Source organism: Amyelois transitella, chromosome 20, assembly GCF_032362555.1.
Source record: "Amyelois transitella isolate CPQ chromosome 20, ilAmyTran1.1, whole genome shotgun sequence".
Taxonomy (NCBI): domain Eukaryota; kingdom Metazoa; phylum Arthropoda; class Insecta; order Lepidoptera; family Pyralidae; genus Amyelois; species Amyelois transitella.
Genome location: NC_083523.1, coordinates 8,919,469 through 8,934,440, shown reverse-complemented (window position 1 = coordinate 8,934,440; position 14,972 = coordinate 8,919,469). Strand labels below are relative to the sequence as shown.

The window sequence follows — 14,972 nt, the reverse complement described above, 5'->3', positions numbered from 1 at the left end:
GTGTAAAGGTACCGTAGGTTCAGAGATAGCTATGTCATCACGCCTTGATTGGTGTATGGAAGATGGCCGAGGTATCTCTTGAGCTGCGTGTACTTAATTCAAATCACTAGATACTCATAGAAAAGGCCGGAAACGACATACCCAAATGTCCAATCAATAAATATTTAATTCGAAACCACGCATTAACTAGATAAACATTACAAATTACTCAGACAATTGTTAACAAATTACTCAGAAAATTGTCATTTCCAAAAGCATTTCCTTGTTACAGACACAAATTGGACTTTTGATTTGTAAGTAGACCGCAGGGTAGCATGCGATGTTAGTTTTTATATCTGGCTACCAATTAACTGTTCTTTATTTATTACAAGCTTTTAACCGCAGCTTCGTCCGTGTGAATTTAGCGCCATCTATACTAATATTATAAAGCTGAAAAGTTTGTTTGTTTGAACGCGCTAATTTCAGAAACTACTGGTTCGAATTGAAAAATTCTTTTTGTGTTGACCATTTATCGAGGAAGGCTTTAGGCTATATAACATTACGCTGCAACTATTAAGAGCGAAGAAATAATGGAAAATGTGAAAAAATGGCGGGGAAAATTATTCATCCTTGAGGGCTACAATGATGCCCAAAATAACTATTCCACGCGTAATTCCACTTCCAAAATATCTATAAAAAAGACGAATTAAACGCCATACCTACAAAAGGCAACGGAATAAACGCCACATACAAAATGCGACATATTTAGCGCCACTTACAAAATAACACAGGTTTTTCGCAAGTACCACGGTAGCTATAAGTAGTTACCGAGATGAAAGGTACCCTATGCCCTTCTCCAGATTCTTAATTAATACGTTGTATTTTATTTTAGTGTCGTGTGGTTCCCGGCACAAATACAAAAAAAAATAGGACCACTCCATCTCTTTCCCATGGATGTCGTAAAATGCGACTAAGGGATAGGTTTACAAACTTGGGATTCTTTTCTTAGGCGATGGGCTAGCAACCGGTCACTATTTGAATCTTAATCCTATCATTAAGCCAAATACTTAGCTGAACGTGGCCATTCAGTCTTTTCAAGACAATTGGCTCTGTCTACCCCGCAAGGAATATAGACGTGACCATATGTATGTATGTATGTATGGTATTTTAAGAAGATTAATTTAGTACCTAGATAACTCGTGAAGAGGTAACAAATAACTCATTTTTGCATCTGTTATATTAGTTCGGACTAGCTTTTTTCTTGCGCGGTAGTAGTAATTATAATTAGATTTAAGTGATGTGACGTCAATAAGTGATACCTTGTGTCCAATTTTGAAAATAAATCTATTCTTTTCTTATTCTATTCTTGAAGAACGATTCCATTCCTTTAAAATCTTTTAAACATTATATTGTTAAAAAAATAACGTTCTTGTGAGCCCTCAGCGAGTTCTCAGCCCATGGCCCCGAAACATCCCGTTACTCTTAATTTCCGTTTCCGTGAGAATTTGGGAATACATAATCTCGTCTATCTTTAGACTAAGCGGTTCCAACTTGATTATATGGTAAAGTTTGCTCCAACTACCGCCAATGTCCATACCACGTTGAAAACACCGGTTCTCGTCCGATCACCGAAGTTAAGCCACGTCGGGCGTGGTCAGTACTTGGATGGGTGACCGCCTGGGAACACCACGTGATGTTGGCTTTTTGCCAATTAATTTTTGTATGTTCAATGGTTTGATAAAATTAAGGTTGCCTCAGGTCTATTTTACTTATTTCAATAACATTACGTGATGTAAGCTTTTTGCCCTTTTTGGCATTATTCTTATTTCAATGTTTTGTTATAATTCTATTTTTCATTGATTTCAATACAGACTTACATAAAATGCACCGGCCAATTAAAAATGTCGTAAAAAGGGACTAAAAGACAATCAACTTACAAATTTTAAATCGTAATGCGGGCTTTATAGACAAACAGCCGACCGAAATATTCATACTAATGGCACTTCGATGTTGTTTTAGCCAACACGAAGTTTTGGAGCTAATAAATCATCCGGAAATACTTGACTATCATAAAAGAAATAACCGTGGACCTCATGATAGCTATCAATTCATCACAGTCATCAAAAGCACAAACAAAATGTATAAACAAGACGCGAAATTTATCGCTTACCATTGCTTCTCTTTACCTATCGCAGCGGGAAGGTTATGGGCCAAGTTGAGAAGCTAGAACTTGACAATAACAACGAAAATGAAACAATACATAAACAGAATGTAGATCCTAATCATCTAGATAATAAAGACGAGAATTCAACTGGTGTAGATTTCAACAATGGTAAAATAGATGTTGGTGATGCCGTAATGCGAGTCATTCATAACGTATTGTGTTTTGATTGCTGTCAGTTCGCAATAGTTTCAGAGGCTATGGCACTAGGAAATGGTTATGTCTCCCAGTTTGATCCAAATGGCTGGATCCGCTTCAATGCCCGTCTTGAATGCTCAGTTTTGCGTGAAAATTGAACGGGATTCAAGATGGCTGGAAATTGTTTTATGTTCTACGGGATGAATGTCTTTGCGGATCAAAATTTTCCCTCAGATGATGTCGAATTTATGCAGTTTACGAAACTTATCCAAACTTCTCATTCGCAGAAAATTTGAGTGCTTCAAATATTTTTGAACATTCCAGTCAATTATTTTTACATAAACACACGATGTAAGTATGTAATTCTGCGTTGTAAGATATAGATTGCTAACTTTTTCTGATATTTCGCCTGAAAATTCACGTTTTATATAAAAACTCGTAGTTAGATAAGTAAAACAAACAGTGTACAATTTTATTAGCTTGTTGTATAAATAAAATCAAATACGATATTGGATTGTTGCATAGCTCAGATTCCTCCGCTACCTATTACCATAAGTAACAAGGCAAACAAAATGACAACATTTTTCTGTACTTACATACCAGAGTCTGACAAAGACAACCCTCAGCCGAGGCAAGTATCATTTTAGATGAAACACGTGATAATAGCTGTAAGGGCGCCCCTATTATTCGATACAATAAAAGTGAAGTGCCAACATACTCCGAATTCTACGCCAAATGACTGCCGATGCACTGACCAAATTGATGATAAAATCAAAATGAAACTTCAACCTTTTGTAGATCGCAATAAAGCTGAAGTTGCAACAGTCGATGATGAGATTAGGGAAAGATATTGGGGTGACAGAAGCAGGACGCATGGTATCGCAACAATGAAAAGGCTCACCAGATACGAACTAATGGTGATTGAGAAAAATATTGTTCGTGTACTAGCATCAATTCGCGGTTATGTCTCTCCGACTGAGGATCAGCAGATAAGTCCTAATTACTATATAAATAAAGATCATTTTCCGATATTGTTGGAAGTGTTAGGTATGTGCGTAATGTCTTCATGAATATTGAAGATATTGTGATATTTTAGTGATACAGTTGATGAGGCTCGTAAATTATTGATAGGTGTGCGAATGTCTGTTTTATTTTCGCGAATAAAATTGGCAATAACTGAACTGGCTGGCTGATCCATTGTTATTTTGTAAATTGAACGGGTCTGGATTATATCAAGTGCTGTGTTTTTTGCTCACTCTGATTAAAAAGATAAGATTAATTTAAAAAATATTGAGTTTAGACTTGGCCAGCCCTAATAAGGTACACCCTACAGTGATATTTTAAAATTTATTAAACATTTACACAACACAAAATTCTTTAACAATACACTTTACACTTCATCATCATAATTCCAAAGAGATAATGAAATTTTATTTAAATATATTACGATCTAATATATTATTTTCTTAATTCTACTCATAGCAACATTTGTTATGACCTCTTCAGGCATGTTTTATTCAAGACAGACATATTTATCACAACAATACCAGAGGTCAAAACAACATCCACCAAGGCATGTAGAACATTAATCGCGAAGATTGTTCTACCGAAAATCCGCATTATCCAGCCATCCAAGAAGGAAGGGGTGAATATTAACGATTGTCAGCAACGCGTTAACTATTCGATATTAATAACCCCTGTTTGAAATGAATTGGCCACTTTCAAAAGGATTCTAATTAGAATACTGAAAGCAGGAGATGTATGGTAATCTGGCTTGATGAGTCGTGCAAAGATTACAGTGGATTCAAATTATTGTTCAAAGATTGTGTCATATTAGTGTCAATGTCATTGTCAAGAGAGATAGACTAACAGTTTGTAACGGCCATACAAGACAATAAATCAGTTGGGATTGCGTCATCATGCAAGCGAAGCTCGAATGTGTTTTATTTATAAATATCCTAAATAATCATAAATTCCTATATGAAACAAAGATTGATAAGTTTTGCACATAATATTGACTCATGTTCGTAAAAATTCTTAAAAAACAAATATAATAGAAGCTTTTGCCCCCTTTGCCTGCGTGAAAAGTATACCCTATGTGTTCTTCCGTGTTCCACACTTTATGTATGAAAAATGTCATGGAAATCGGTTCATTGGTTTTGACGTGAAAGACGGAGCAACAAACACAAAAAATCACTTTCACATTGGCTGTACTGAAATATTAAAATATTTCTTTCAAAAGTTAAATAAAAGGTTACAGTTTCACTAACTTTTTAGATCTTCATTTTCTTCATAATAATATACAAAAATTAAATGACGCTTCTTTCCCGAAAGGTTGGATTCCATATTTCCACCTTTTTTATAAATGTCATTGTATAGATAGATTTATTTTTCCTCTTATACAGAATAACTTTTAGTCATTATTGAATTAGTAATCGTATATGTTACAAATTAAACATATAACGCATTTGATTTAATCGTCCCCAAATTGGTATCCTTTTTCTAATCCCCATTTGAAATTTGAGGTATCGGTTTTATCTAAAATCTGTCGTGGCCAAACATTGCCATATGTACGTACAGACAGACAGACAAGTTAGCGCCATTGATGTAATATACGTATTATGATAGTAGAGAGTATACATTGATAAAAATATATATTAAATTGTGTCTGTTTTTTATTTTTTTAATGCTAATAATATTACTATTATAACTCAAGCTGCTTCTAAGTTCACCTAAAATTGAACATCATTTGATAATAAGTTACTGTCTAATTCTTTCTAAATTAGAATTCAATCCATATTATTAAAACATTTAAATGAAAATTATATTTGTATTAATATGAGTCGAACAATAATTATTTTACAAGCAATTTTACGACAATGACTTGAAGAGATACCTCATAACCCAAATCCTACATCAGTCACCCAAAACCCTGACGGTAGGGGTGAATATATTACAGATTCCAATTCGAAAATTGTCAGTCCTAATATCGTATAAGCTTTGGACAATCGAATCCAGCGTAATGGAATTACTATGCGATTATTTCCTATTAGTTATATGGTAAACACTGCGACAGGATTCAATTTTTGGCCGGCCTGCAGGGAATTTCAATTTGGATTTAATTTGTTTTCGGGTTGAAAATACGAGACAGACACACTGCTGGTTGATAATTTCTGATTAGACTGAAATCGGTTAAAATTTGCTTTACTTGATGATCTTCTTAAGTTCCCGATTTCCCTGTTCGGAATATGTATAGGACCACTCCATTTCTTTCACATGCATGTCGTAAAAGGCGATTAAGGGATAGGCTTTTAAAATTGGGATTCTTCTTTTAGGCGATGGGCTAGCAACCTGTCACTATTTGAATCTCAATTCTATCATTAAGGCAAAAAGCTGAACGTAACAGTCTTTTCAATACTATTGGCACTGTCTACCCCACAAGGGATATAGACGTGATTACGTGTATCTATGTAATAACAACGTAGTATTATGATCAAGATTTAGGATCTAGCTCTTCGGCGAGGATGCCAACTCTTCGTCCTATTTTTCTGTGGCATTATGTGAACCGACAATGTTCACATAATGCCACAGAAAAATAGAACTAAGTACTTATTAAATTTGCGTGTATAAAATTACTATGTACTTATTAAATTTGAGTGTAACATTATAATTTGTTGTTATACCTGTAAATAAATAAATTATAAAAAACGATAAGTGATATATTAATAAGGATTATTGTTGTTTTTACACAATCTATTATTATTGGGATTTATCTTAGTAATTATGACCTCAAAATTGAGACTGTTGTTATCTGACGTAATCCAACAATGTTTTTAATTAATCTATTTGACAACGTGGCGTGTCCCTTATCTGAGGTTGCTAATAGAATTTTTAAAACTGCCTGTCTCTATAATTAGCGTAAAGATTGATGCTATGTTTAACAGTAATTTGTGAACATTACCGTTTAATAGATGGGAAGTGTTATTGAATTAATAAGGACAGTGATGTGGGATGGAAAAAAAATTACAAAACATTTGTTCTGTCTAAAAGATAAATTTTGACAAAAAACCAACATCACGTGGTGTTCCCAGGCGGTCACCCATCCAAGTACTGACCACGCCCGACGTTGCTTAACTTCGGTGATCAGACGAGAACCGGTGTTTTCAACGTGGTATGGACGTTGGCAAATGAGCTGTTTAAATATATGTTGTGTATTTTCAGACATTACGAAAAAGAGTTTGAAAAAAGAAACAGGTATTTTCATACATCTGTACATCTTATATAAATTAATAAAAAAACTAGCGCATGATTTTTTCGACACTTGGCACTCGTATGAAATATTACGTCAATGCTTAAGTTTTTAACCGAGTTGAGAGATGTATAATTGTATACGTTATGTGTTACGCATGTCAATGCTATCTCTAATTACAATATCACTCATTATCGGATAATTATCAGAATTTACGACTAATCACATTCACGTCAATCGCTATCTGCTAATCTGTTTGTCATGTAGTGATAGAATCACTTAGTAGGTACCTATGTATAATTATTTTTAATACATAAGTAATTATATGAAAAATTAAAAAAAAAATCTGTTAAAAAAATATATTCAAATATATTTTTTTAATTGTTTCATCGATTATTTTTTTCTACTTCTCTAGCTAGCCTAGAGAAGTAGAAAAAATTTATCGATGGCAACTTAACACGACTTTTGAGTCTCACTTTCTATGAGGCGTGAATATGTAGGTATGTAATGTATATTTTTTAATTTTTTTTTCTTTTTGTAAAAAGTGTGCAAATCTAATAATAATTAACAAATATAAAAATTTTAAAGACCGATGTATACCAAAGCAGCCGTAACGAATGGAACTTTAATATAAAGATAGTAGTATCAATCAATCAATTCCAATTTGCCATGGGATTGTGATTAATCGATTAACGATCAGCGTGACAATAAATTTTGCAATAATTGTCGAAGTATAATACCATAACTTTCATCCGGGCGAATATTAAAAATTTATGTTTTTTATCAGTTATAAAAAAATATTTATAAAAACTTTAAATAAAAGAACAAATTATGCCATTAATAAAAAAAAATAAAAAAAATCCTTTTTTATTTTTTTGTCCAATTTTTATTTTTTATTATTCGCAAAAACAAGAACACTATTTAAACCAAACAGGCATCATAATTCGTAACTAAATTGTAAGAAATCATTAAAAATTTTATTTACAAAAAATAAACAATTTTCGGTTGTAGGTAAGTACATACTTATTTTACATCTAAACTAGATCTCATCTCGCACTTTGTCAATTGAACAATTTAAAAATTCAAAGGGCTATTTCACACTGCAATTTTCTGGGTGCGTATTGTTTGATATAGTAACAAATTATATATTTTCATTTCAATAAAGTTCAAAAGATATAATATTAACTTGACATAATCATTATTGATTATATTCTTAAAAGCTATAATATTCATAAAATTTTCAATTCAAAAAGCATAAATCAATTTTTTATAACGTTTATGAACAATAAATATCACTTGTTATACAACTTGTGCAGTATACATGCCAAAATGTATGCCATTCAAAAAGTATACTATTTAAAATAAATATCAATCAAAATCTATATCAATCAAAATGTATAGAAATCAAAATGTATAACTATTAAAAATACATAACTAATTCGAATTGGCGCAAGCTTATAAACTTTCAATTTCTTGTAAAAAATGCAGAGTAGCTAGGAAAAGGTGCATCATTCAAACAAAGATGTAGGTAATCGAGTTTTATTAGTAAAGAAAACGGAAAGTAAAACAAAAATTAATTAACCTCATAGGATTTTAAAAAACTACAACAAACAAAAGAACTTTGTATGTAAATATTAAGACAAAGTATGAAATAAATAAAAAAAATGTGACATACAAAATACGCGCGCATTTTGTATGTCTGCGCGCGTATTTTCGCGTATCACATTTTTTTATATTTAAATTATATTTTTTCAAAATATTTTTTACTTATGTACATTTATAAGTGAAAAGTTTTGAAAAAAAAATGTATGTAGGTATCACATTTTGTTTATTTATATACCTATTTTTAGGTATCCTGCCTTCTCGCCGAAAATTGTTTAGCGGATTATCACTTGCCAACCAACGGTTCGCCTGATTTTCACTTTGACAACTAACGATTGTCAAATTTTTGTATGATAACGTTTCATTTGGTAGAATTATTGTTAAGCTCATTATTATAATGACAGAACACGTTTCGGGCATTAATCATTTATCAAATCCTTCACTAGGCCAGACAACTTTTAGACGAATAACGTTTCGTCTGTATAACAGTACCCTTTTCGTACATTTATATTTGACGGCCTCTGTGGCGCAGCGGTAGTACGCTTGTCTGTGACACCGGGGGTGGAACGTAGTTGAGGTGAAATCGAAAGAAATCGGTTAGGTTAGGTTAGAACTGCGACCATCAACGCACGAGCCGAGCGAGCGAAGCGAGCGTGCCGCGGCAGCGGCCGGCGAAGTGCCAGAACCGAATCGCTTTTGTTTCACTACACAGGGCACTTGAATATTAGCTACAGTAGAAAAATAATTATATTATTTGTTTTTTCCTTATGTTATTTCCTTAATATATTATTTGGTAAACAATACATAAAATTAAATGAATATTACTCTAACTGAAACGTTCGCTACTTGAAAGTTGGCCTTGTGAAAAGTGTCATTATAAAAGCCAGACCAAACGTACAGTTGGCAATAGTTAAGTTGGGAAATGAAACAAAATTAAGTGATATAGTTGGCAAATGATTATTCCGCGAAATAAAATTCTGCGAAACGTTGATTGGCAAGTGATGATCTGCCAAACGATTTTCGCCGAAAAGGCAGAGAACCCTATTTTTACCTTATTTTGAAAAAAAACTTGTGATACATACAAAATGCGCGCGCATTAAAAGTTATCATGAACTAAATTGTCTGTTTATGAATATACGTACGTGAAGAGTACAAAATTTGATTGATACACAATAATATATTTTCAACCTACCTACTACTTACATTATAACTACTTTAAGTAAAATAAGTATAATATTACTTTCGTCGGATTGCTATACATTTTTTGCTAGGCGTTCTTTAAAAAGAAATAAGATAATTTATTAGGTATGTATTGAGAATCTTCTACCAATTTAATCGTATAACCAATGATGATTATTCATAATAATATGTATATATAACGTTTATTATATATAAAAACTAATCGATTTGTTAAATTATATAATAATAAAACGGTATATTAAAGGTTTGATATGTTAAATAATTGTTCTAATAAAAGATTTTAGTTTTATTAAACTTATTTCTTTCGATTTTTATCTTATTTGATAATTATACTGACCGAAATTATATGTTTCGTTGATATTTATCTTAAAATATATTTTTTTTGTGTTTATATGTAATATTACTTACCCCAATTTTCTTTCTTTCAAGTGGACACCTAACATGAAGATGCGGGCACATTGTGTCATGCATCTTACACGATCGATCAACATCACTCTAATTCAGCTCATCTGCATATTAATTTGTTAGTAATAGCAAGGGGTATTCTAATATAGAATGATGTGTACAGTTAGTAACATTGAAATTATATTATTTTCTATTATATTTTATAATGGTTTCGCAATGCCGTGCCACGTGGTTCCCGGCACCAATAAAAATAAAATAGGACCACTCCTTCTCATTCCCATGCATGTCGTAAAAGAGGACTGAGGGATAGGCTTATCAACTTGGGATTCCTCTTTTGTTTAATCATGCCCCTAACTTTGGACACAGAGCATATTCCGCTATTTATTTTTTTATAAGAAGAATAAAGGTACAATACTTTAGTTAGATTATTCATTCATATCTCAAAACCAATTTCTGTGATTTGAATATTTATTTATAGTGATACCTAGTTAAAGTTAGCTATTTTTTTTTGTCAAACTCGTTATCCTAAAAAATTAAATTTAAACTAATTAAAATTTGATTAATTTGAATTTATTCTAATTTTAAATTTAGTTTTTAAAATAATATACCCATAGCATGTTTTTCCATTATGAGTGTGCAAAAAGCTTATGACAGATGGGTCAATGTGCCTGAGCTGAAGGCATTCACTTGATATCGGTATTTACTAGCACAACTGTACTTACAGTAAGTTAAATAGTTGGCTCAAATTAGCCATGCGGGTTATTTATCGGTTTGAACTATATTAAGAGGACGTCGCACTTGCAAATTTGGTCATCACAATTATAGAATAAATATTGTTAAAAATAATTTTAATTGAATTATTGATACCTCAGTGACGCTGATAAACTGAATTGCTATGAGTAAAATATAAGGCGGTCAAAACTTAAAGTTCAATTACTTCATTACACATTTTACCAATCAATTTCAATATTTAATTTTAATATTAATAAAACCCCTGAATGATAAAAAAATGGATACTTATTTTTTTTGTTACGTTTTTGGTAAATTTTGGTGTGTATTTGTTATAGGTACCTTACCATTCCATGATGTCCTCACATTGACATTAAAATAAAACACGTCAAATCAAAAACATGATAACCTTATACCAATTTTATTTAAAGTGATTTTTTTTTCAAGACAAAATAAACAAAGATTGTATTAAAAAAATTTTTTTTCAATAATTTACTTATTATTATAAAAATTCAAAAAAATCAAAATTTTTATTCATTATTATAGGATACTTCATATTATCGCTTAATAATTGTCAAGTCTTTTGGTTTCACAACATTGGTTGACGTCAATTAAATTATTTAAAACTAAGTTTACTGCCGCTTCCAAGGCGTCGGTACAGAAGAAGCGGTAACAAACTGCATTGCAGCATTTTCTTCAGCAACGTCAATTTCACAAATATCCAAACTTAGAAAAGAATGTGGAATACATTGTTCAGATTAATTTATTTATATGAGATTTTAATAATAAATAAAAAAAGTATATACCTATTTTTTATGGATTATACTTGTGTGGTATCTTTTCATTTTCCTCAAAACATCTTTACAGATTGCTTAAGTCGCAATTCATCATTCACAAATCTCTATTCAATCCCCCAGTAATTATTCGCATAGAATCACGCCCATCAGTCAGGAATACCCGCCAAAATTAAATATGCATGGAAAGGGTTAACGTTTGGTCAGATTCGCCACGCTCTCGGTATTAATATCTTGATCCATCAGCGGTGACGGGTTAAGATGAATCAGTGCCAGTCATCGGAAGGGGAACAGTGATACCGAAATGTTGAACGTAACGAAATTAATGTTTTTTAAACAATTGATTTTCTTTTATTGGTAAAGGATTAGAATAATAATAGTAGATTTATTTTTGAATATTTAATTAGGTACCATGATGAAATAAGTAAAATAGACCAGAGGCAACCTGAATTTTATCAAACCATTGAAGATACAAAAATTGGCAAAAGCCAACATCACGTGGTGTTCCCAGGCGGTCACCCATCCAAGTACTGACCACGAGAACTGATCGGACGAGAACCGGTGTTTTCAACGTGGTATGGACGTTGGCGACAGAGTCACAAAAGTTATCTAACATACATGTATTTTAGCCATTAAATAATAAGAGAAAGACTTTGTATGACGTACTTAGTCGTAAAAAATCTTTCATTATGATTTTGAAAAGAATCACTGATGTTAGTATGAGTAATTGAAAAACTATATCACCTGATTTTCTATCGTCTATAAAAATGACACATTTTCAATGACTAAATAAACACAAAATATACCAAACCTCCGCAATTGTAACTTAAAAATAAAAAAACTTGCAAAAAATTATCAACGAAATAAAAAATTAAATAAAAATAAATTAGTAAAGTTTTAATAAAAAAGGTAATTGAAAAATTAAAATACAGTTTGAGAACAATAACATTTTTGTGATTTATTCGACGTCACAGACGAAGGGTTAAGTTGCCATTAATTAACGGGTTTCACTCGCGAACACTCGCCGCAGAGAAGGGTTGATTGCGAGTTGAGTTATTGTGAAACTGAATTATTGTACAAATTAATGTTTTCTTTTTAAGAGAATAATAATTGTCATAATTTATCCATTAAACAAAAAAAAAACAAAATTACAAAAGATAGTCTGATCTAGTATTGAGGAATACGTAAATATTATAAGTATACAAACTAAATTCATGAAAAAAATTTTTTTTTATACTCGTATATTTTTACCACTACTTTTTTTAAACCTAGTAAGTAGTAATATACCTACCTAAGATTTTTTTTTTATAAACCTGACTATCTTTTTTAAATTTAAAAGGGCAACTACCTTTTTGGTGTCGTAACACCATAGTAATGTATTTAAAAATGAACGTGTTATTCAATTTAACAGTCAGTGTCCTCTTGTATATATTAGATTCCTTATTCATCTGTAAATAAGGTGCATTTTAATTATCCTCGTTCTCCTTCAACAGATCAGAAATTGAATCCAAAACGCAATTCAGTGTCCAACAAAGCAGGTTCATTTCATAAAGTGTTAAAAATTGTCATCAATCTCTCCCCGCGATCAAAATACAACTCGACAAAATCAAGACGGCATGAAATTGTACCCACCCACATAGATTAATGATGGCCTCACAGAATGGCCTCCTAACAATAGGCTTAGCGTTTTTGTGATCCCATTCCGATTTAACAGCAATTAAAAAGTTCTACAAAGGGTTAACTTCATTTGAGTATAATTGGCGCGATTCCATGGGAATGAGACGAGATTCCTTGGGAAATTTGATTAAGGACGATCGAATTTCAATGTAAAAAATTTGGGAAAGAATTTCAAAAATATGTGTCCTCTTTTGATACAAGTCTGATCAAAATAAGTTTCAAACACTTCAAAAGTTACAGTGAATTTTATTTTATTTTCTTTTATTTATTACCAACTCATCTAAGTTATTTTTGGTTGTTTGTTAAAGTGAGGTAATAAGTGATTTTGAAAATAAGAAAGATTTTAATTTTAAATGTACTTACTATAAATACTAATATGTATAAATACTTACTACTAAATTTTATAAAAGTATTTGTTTTTTCAAATACCTATCTCATATCAATTCCTTAATTATTAGAGGAAAGCTTAGATTATTGCAAACTAAAATCATTATATAAAATATTTATATAAATAAAACAAGTTTTACAAAGATTTCTTCTTTTCTTAGATCTAATCATATAATTAACTCATACAAAAAACGCGAACATCTTCATTACGACTCCAATTGTCACAAAACTCTTTTTACGGAAACTTTTTAATTTAATTCTTATTTGGTACAAAAGCGCCCTCTGTAATTGATTCTACACGGTTCACAATACGACTGCGGTAAGGGTTAAGATGCGTTTAAATTTCCTGAAGTGGAACAGAATTGAATTTCGAGTTCTTAATTTGAAATATATTTTTTTTCGTGTTGCCTGTTCCATTTTCAATTCGTTGATTATTTCGTACTTATTTGAATTAAGAATCTATCAGGCGTTGTTAAATGTAAGAAGGTGTGTACTAGGAACGATAAGTAATTATAATTATTAGGATGTTTGTTTGTTTGTTTGTTTCTTTTACAATAAAAAACCAAAAATAAATGTTTGTTTTTTATTGTAAAAGAATTGTGTTCTTCTTTTATACCTCCTATTTATTTTTATTTGTTTTGTTCGAAAATTGTTATCATTTTTTATTTATTTCATGGTTGTATTATAGGATCCTTCAAAGCAATATTCTTCATTACAATTGATGGTAACGCACGCATGTTAATTTGTGAAAAAAAGTAAAAGAAAATTCCTTCGAGCCGGATTTGAACCAGCGACCTATGGATGCCAATTCTAAACCAACTACAGTCCACCGCTCTACCAACTGAGCTATCGAAGGTATGAGCTGTGATCTGAAATTACTCAATATATTCTACTGTATATCACGTGACCATGATGGTAAGCTACCAAGGTACGGAATGGTTTGTGTATAACCATTTCAAAGTTTGGGAAAGTTCTCTTTTGAAGGGAAGTTTCTCTTTATAGGACTATTGGCTCTGTATACCCCGCAAGGGATATAAACGTGAAGGGGCAAACTGTTGATACTGTTAAATGTAATTCCATCTATAATACATGTCTACACAGTTATGCAATAAATATTTTTAATTTGAGTTTGAGTTGTGTATGTATAAATAAAATTAAGTAGGTAGGTACTATTATTTACACTATAGTATGTACGAGTATATTGTTATCGCATAGGATTTTCTGTAATGATAATTTTTATAAATAATAAAATAAAAATTTCCATGCGCTGTGTTGACAAAAAAAACGCCATTAAATTATGTTTATTGAAACTATATTTTACGAACATGATTTTGACGAAATGGGCGGTCTTATCTAAAAGGGTTGAAAAAAATTCGTAAAAATGTAGCAATTTATTTTTATTTAACATTAAAAAAAAACACAACTTGTCTACAAGAAAATAAAATTCTTTTAATGAAAATATATAGGTAACATTGAAAAAAATTTTTTTTTAGTGAAATCTTGTTATACTGAAGCCGAAAACAAAATGGACACGGAGATAATGCAGTTTGCAATCAGCGTCTTCTGGTAAAACGCTCAGGATATTTCATCG

At 31.3% G+C, this 14,972-nt stretch overlaps 3 non-coding genes across 3 annotated transcripts; 1 reads left to right on the top strand and 2 right to left on the bottom strand.

The window, feature by feature from the left end:
* Positions 1-1,562: 1,562 nt before the first annotated feature.
* On the top strand, positions 1,563-1,681 carry LOC132903012 (5S ribosomal RNA). The gene has a single exon (XR_009657301.1). It is a non-coding gene; the product is annotated as a 5S ribosomal RNA (ribosomal RNA).
* A 4,723-nt stretch (positions 1,682-6,404) lies between these two features.
* Positions 6,405-6,523, bottom strand: LOC132903011 (5S ribosomal RNA). The gene has a single exon (XR_009657300.1). It is a non-coding gene; the product is annotated as a 5S ribosomal RNA (ribosomal RNA).
* Positions 6,524-14,148: 7,625 nt separating this feature from the next.
* Trnay-gua (transfer RNA tyrosine (anticodon GUA)) lies at positions 14,149-14,237 on the bottom strand. The gene is given in 2 exon segments: positions 14,149-14,184; positions 14,201-14,237. It is a non-coding gene; the product is annotated as a tRNA-Tyr (tRNA).
* Positions 14,238-14,972: the final 735 nt, after the last annotated feature.